This window comes from Caretta caretta, chromosome 1, assembly GCF_965140235.1.
Source record: "Caretta caretta isolate rCarCar2 chromosome 1, rCarCar1.hap1, whole genome shotgun sequence".
NCBI lineage: Eukaryota > Metazoa > Chordata > Testudines > Cheloniidae > Caretta > Caretta caretta.
This window is the reverse complement of record NC_134206.1, coordinates 129,781,258-129,787,713: the sequence shown is the minus strand read 5'-3', so window position 1 is coordinate 129,787,713 and position 6,456 is coordinate 129,781,258. Positions and strand designations below refer to the sequence as shown.

General features: G+C 43.2%; 1 long non-coding RNA gene across 1 annotated transcript in view; it reads left to right on the top strand.

Moving 5' to 3' along the window:
- The first annotated feature begins 396 nt into the window (after positions 1-396).
- Positions 397-6,456, top strand: part of LOC142070311 (uncharacterized) — a 53,635-nt gene continuing 47,575 nt past the window's right edge. The window contains exon 1 of the long non-coding RNA XR_012666283.1: positions 397-622. This is a non-coding gene — a long non-coding RNA (uncharacterized LOC142070311). The remainder of the gene's footprint in view (positions 623-6,456) is intronic.

The following is a 6,456-nucleotide window of genomic DNA, read 5'->3' as shown; positions in this document are numbered from 1 at the left end:
ACTCTGCAAACTCTGGACTGTTGAAATTACCTGACATGGAGTCCCTACCTTACCTTTTCCAACATTACACTACAGGTTGGGAAATGACCAAGGGGTAGTCTGCAGCTGCCTGGAGATAGTGGCCACATTAGCTCTAGGCTCATCCCATTTGCATGCCTTCTCAGAGCTGTGTTGATAACAGTCCTCCTGCCCAGGACAAAATAATAGCTGATGTCCTTGAAGCATACAACAGGGAAATGGAGGCAGAACACGTATTTAACACAATGCTACAGTAACTTCCTCTGATTTATGTTACTAGAATATAAGCTTTTTGGGAATTCTGTCTTCATCCCCCTCTTTCCCTCTTTTGGCCTGCCGAGAAGCTCCATGTTGAAATCCCACCTCTATCCCCAAATTCTTTTTGTTTTGAAGGACATGACTATTGACTAAAGGTGTGTTTATTTTTCATGTTTTTTTCTTAATTATCCAAAGTGTTATTATCTGTGACTTTAGCAAAGCAACAAAGCAACATAGAAGCGAGCAACTGAAAGCTCGAGTACTTACTTACTTAAACCGTTAGCTACTGATTCCTCCTCCTCTGTCTGTTCCCTTGGAAACAGAAATTGGATACGCACAAAATAAGGTAAGGGTTTGCAAATACTGACTTTAAAAACTGCTGCTTACTTTATTTTCACAGATGTGACTTCTGTTTCCTCAGCAGTAAGGACGGAAATGTTTTGTAGATTTATATGGTATTGTTGCTCATCTCTGACACTGCCGCAAATGAGGGTGGCAGACATCTGATGCCTCCCTCTATTCTGTTTGCACACGTCTTTTCAAAATAAAACTGTATGATTAAAGAGAGCTAGAGAGAGAAAAGGGGATGAGAGAGCAGCCAAAGCCAACAGCAGGAAGCAACACCTCTCTGTCACATTCAGCTGCTGTGTGTGCAGTAAAATTGCCAATGTGGAAGAATCACCTACAGATATTAGAAAACTAATGTTTGATATGGGATAAACAAACAAAACAATTTAATTGTCCTTGCACTCAAATTTAAAATAAATCAAATAAACATATTTTTTAAAAATAAAATATGACACATTTCAAGTAACGCAGATACACATCAGTTATTGATGAGTAATCAAAGATTTGATGGTTGTGTCAGTGTTTAAAAGCATCTAAACATCTGGATGCTTATCTGAAATTTGTCTGAACCTTGATTCAACAACAGTTATTGCAGATCTTGCAAGAACACGATTTCTTAGAGCTTCTGGTTTCTGTCTGCAATACTGAGACAAAACTTTTTTGACAGGTTTCAGAGTAACAGCTGTGTTAGTCTGTATTCGCAAAAAGAAAAGGAGGACTTGGGGCACCTTTTTTGTTAGCACGTCTGACCTGGGCCAAAATTCAAAAGTGTAGTTGTGCAAAAATGGAGAAAAATCTCATTTGAATATTTCAGTATTTGAAAAATGTTTAATTCTAAAAATAGACGTGAGTTTGGAGCTCAAAGGAGGCAGAAGTGGGCTTCCTGTAGATGTGATGGTATCCACTACATGAAAAAGACTGCTTATGTAACTTGCAATTATGTATTTCCTTAGCAGCGTATCTGTGTTCCATGTTTTCTAGCAAAGGGGGTTGAAATCTCCGATTGCAATGATTTGGCAATCTGGCAGGGCCCTTCATTTAAACTTCTCTAGTGGCAAGTGCAAACCCTATTGCATAATGTTGCTTACATACAATATAAATGCTCTCTATATAAATGCACTTCAATGGCTTCACAGTTCTAAGATAGGTTTCATTTTGTACACAATAGTTTAATGAGCTTTCAGAGATTGTAATTTATTAATCATCTTTCCTTCCACAATTATGGTTTCCTTTGCTACTGCTTTTCACTCCCTTGGTATATGTTATTTAATTTGGGTAACACTAAAAAAAACGGTGAAACCATATAGGGTTTTTTAAAACCTATTGATGGAAAAATATTGACTATTCAGATATTGTTTGTGTAGGATTTTTAAGTTCCAGAAGGAAGTCCTCAGACTTGAGACAACAAGAAAAAGGATGTTTCTGAAAAAGCCTCTCCTCTGTTTCCAGCCCCACATTGTGGACCCTATCTTGAATCTGGATACTACTGTTCTTGACTTTGACTCCAGTGGCTGTATTTCCTTAACGGTTACTAGGTGTCAAGGTTCCTTCCCCACTCTGAACACTAGGGTACAGATGTGGGGACCTGCATGAAAAACCTCCTAAGCTTATCTTTACCAGCTTAGGTCAAAACTTCCCCAAGGTACAAAATATTCCACCCTTTGTCCTTGGATTGGCCGCTACCACCACCAAACTAATACTGGTTACTGGGGAAGAGCTGTTTGGACGCGTCTTTCCCCCCAAAATACTTCCCAAAACCTTGCACCCCACTTCCTGGACAAGGTTTGGTAAAAAGCCTCACCAATTTGCCTAGGTGACTACAGACCCAGACCCTTGGATCTTAAGAACAATGAACAATCCTCCCAACACTTGCACCCCCCCTTTCCTGGGGAATGTTGAATAAAAAGCCTCACCAATTTGCATAGGTGACCACAGACCCAAACCCTTGGATCTGAGAACAATGAAAAAGCATTCAGTTTTCTTACAAGAAGACTTTTAATAGAGATAGAAGTAAATAGAAGTAAAGAAATCCCCCCTGTAACATCAGGATGGTAGATACCTCACAGGCTAATTAGATTCAAAACATAGAGAACCCCTCTAGGCAAAACCTTAAGTTATAAAAAGATACACAGACAGAAATAGTTATTCTATTCAGCACAATTCTTTTCTCAGCCATTTAAAGAAATCATAATCTAACGCATACCTAGCTAGATTACTTACTAAAAGTTCTAAGACTCCATTCCTGGTCTATCCCTGGCAAAGCAGCATATACACAGACACACAGACCCTTTGTTTCTCTCCCTCCTCCCAGCTTTTGAAAGTATCTTGTCTCCTCATTGGTCATTTTGGTCAGGTGCCAGTGAGGTTACCGTTAGCTTCTTAACCCTTTACAGGTGAGAGGATTTTTTTCTCTGGCCAGGAGGGATTTTAAAGGCGTTTACCCTTCCCTTTATATTTATGACACTAGGCAACTCTTACCTTCACTGCCCAATCACAATGCAGCCTACTCTCTTACCTGCCTCTCTCACCTGGGCCAGCTTTCGTCTTTCCGCATTTTTCTGTATGATTCCTCCCTAGATGTAGTCTCTGTTGGTTCTTTTCTTCTTTACAATAACTTCACAGGGAGGACATCCTTGTGACTGTTATACTAGAGGCAGCGTAGTTCCAGACCAAACACAATAATCCTCAATCCATTTAAGGATGAGCAGCTTTTGGGAGAAGCCTTAGCTAAAACTCTGCCTGATGAGAAAGCCAAAGATATCTACCTCCTCTCTTCCTACCACCAGTCTCCCTACACATCCTATTATAAGATGTGGTTCTAGAGATCTCACCAGAAGAGGACACCCTGAAACAGAAATAAGCCACCAAAGTCTCCTATCCCAGCCAAGGAGAGATTTTGACACTGGGAATCAAGTCATGTTCTTCCAGCAGCAGTGCGGGAATATCATGGTTAATCGCTGTGTACTCTTCATGAGCTGATCTGGATACTAATGTGGTCATTGAGACATTCTTGCAGACTGGACAGAATAATCCCATCCCCAACCAGAAAACAGAGGCAATGGATCTAACTCCTGGGGCATTATAGCATTAACAAGGGTTCCAGGTCAGAAATCTGCTCTCTGAAGTGCCAGCATGGGCACGGTTCCTCCACCTACTGTTAGATCTCAAATGGCTCAATTCCTTTGCTGTCTACAGGAAATTTAAGAGAATCTACCTGGATGGTCATTGCAACTCTGGAGCAAGGAGGTCCTTCACATCAATAAACAGGAGAGACATCTATCTGCACACTTCCACTCACATGTAAAATACTTTACCCTGGGCCAACAGTATTTTCAATAGACTGTTTTGCTCTTTGGTCTTTTCTTCATTTCCAGTGTCTTTACATAGATTAAGATGGTGGCAGCAGCAGCCACTGTCTACCTGAGTACTTACTGGGATGTAAACCTCCAGCGTTCTACTGTCTATGTGGACCCTCTTGATGCACACTAAGAGTTCTGTAGTGTGCTTTGATGTACTGCTGTTTCAAACTCTGGTACAGCAAAGTGCACTAGGGAACTTTTAGTGCATAGCACAAGGGTCCACACAGACTCTTAGTGTGTGGCACACTGCGGTGTTGTAGATTTACACCTCAGCTTGCCGCACACAGTAAGAACTCATATAGACATGCCTAGGGTCATAAAAGACACAAGTATCTGGAGTTTGAGAGAGACCCAGAAGTCTGTGTTCCTTCGTCACTCATAGTTTGTTGTAAATTTCAAAAACAGCAAAAGTTCCTTCTCAACTACTTTCCCACTTCATGGCTGTCTTGGGGGAAGAAAAAAAACAGGGCCTGGGCTATCCGTCTCAGGAAAAAAGAGGCCACAACATTTTCCTTACAGGGAATGAGACTGCTCAACACACTGTGAAAATGCTGTGCATGATGTCCCCTTTTCACAGAGGTGGTCCATGGTGTCAGGAAACACATAGGTCACCTTCTGGCAAATGGGATACACATGGGGAGACCTATATTATTTAGTTTCCTATACTGCACACGTCTCTGTGATGTCTGAGCTTGATCTATAGATCAGGTTTCTCCTGGACCAAGCATCCTGTCACAATTATAATGGGAGGTGCCAGATGATCTCTCCAGAGGGATGCCCCACAACCAACAACTTTTGCAGAGACCAGTCATCACTAAGGCTACTATTTTGTCACTGAGGTTGTGGAAGTCACGGATTCCGTCACATGACTTTGGTGGCTGGGAGCTTCAAGGTCCTACCACCTCCCACAGTGGCTGGGAGCTAAGTCTGAGCCACCATGGGCAGCGCGGGTACTCCGCAGCCCATGGGTGGCAGGGGGACCTCTGCAGCTCCCCGCCACCACAAGCAGCAGGTGGATCCTAGCAGTTCCCTGCCACCGCAGGCAGCAGGAGGATCCTCGCAGCCCCTGCCACCATGGGCAGTGGGGGACCCCCAGAGCTCCCAACGCCCAGAGGCAGTAGGGGGATCCCCGCTGCCCCCAGCTCCTCTGGGCAGCAGGAGGACCTCCACAGCTCCCCGCCACCATGGGCGGCAGGCAGACCCCAGCGACTCCAAGCCACGGGTGGAGGGGGATCCTGGAGCTCCCATTAGTGGTAGGGGCCCCCAGTGCTCCAAACTGCCCCCACACTTGCCCAGTGGATTTCCATTTTGTCATGGATATTTTTAATATTTTTCATGAATTTTGCTTTATTGCCTGTGACCTGTCCCTGACTTGTACTAAAATATCATTGACAAAATCTTGGCCTTAGTCATCACTATTGATGAAAATCTCTTGGGGTGGAGAATCTCTGGGGGAGAGAAGTGCTCTTTCATCACACAGCATATGGTCCCGTAGCAAGCCAGTTCTACATGTCCATTTCTCTAAGTTTCAGGCAGTGAGTCTGGCCTTCCTGATGAGGACCGATAATATGGCAAAAGTGTATCATGTCAAAATCAGTGATGATACCAAGAACAAGAGATTGGCCAGAAAGTTATTTTCCTGACTGGCAGGACGGAATGCCATCTAACTTCCCTCAGAGCAATATAATTGTTTGGTATGTTTGATAATCAGACATGCTGACTAAACTGAAGAGGCCTCCTCCCAGGTGAATGAGGGTTGCCTCCAGAAAGTCAATGAAGAATGCTATACTACCAGCTTTTGGGGATCCTGGAAGATTAATAAATTTCATATTCCTTACTCTCTAATATATGCAGTCTCCCCCAAATCTCTATTCCTAGGCTCTTCATGTTCACATTTCCTGGATGACTCTGATCTTGCTAACCATGAACTGGCCCCATCAGTGATGGCTGACCTGATCAGCTGAAGACCACTCTGATTCTTCACCATCAGATTCACAGTACAAGGAAGCATAGATTCCTTCACAACTCAGTGTGAAGGAAATCCCTAAGTCACAGGGTCTATAATAGACAGCAATATTCACTGTGTTAAAATCTCTGAAGCTTTCAGCTAACAGCTATGACTACTTGGGAAAAGCTCCACTTCGGGGGCAAGGAAAAAGATAGAGAACTGGTTCCTGCTTTCTAGTTAGAATGCCTCTAATAGGTTAGAGAAAAGGGTGGCCCCCAAAACCTGAGAGGGCAAACGTCTGTATTTGGAGCAATCTTGCCTTCTATGGGGTTTCCACTGTGCCTCACACAGTAACCTCCAGATCTTTGAGGAAGGCCAAAACACTTCTGCCTGGCTAATCCCAGTCAGCAATCTCTGGAAGCCAAACTTGGTTCCCTCCCTTTGAACTTAAAGCCTAATTTTCTCTGTTCTTGTTATTCATGTAGCATTTATACTGGATATTATTTGGGACAGGAATGTGTAAGA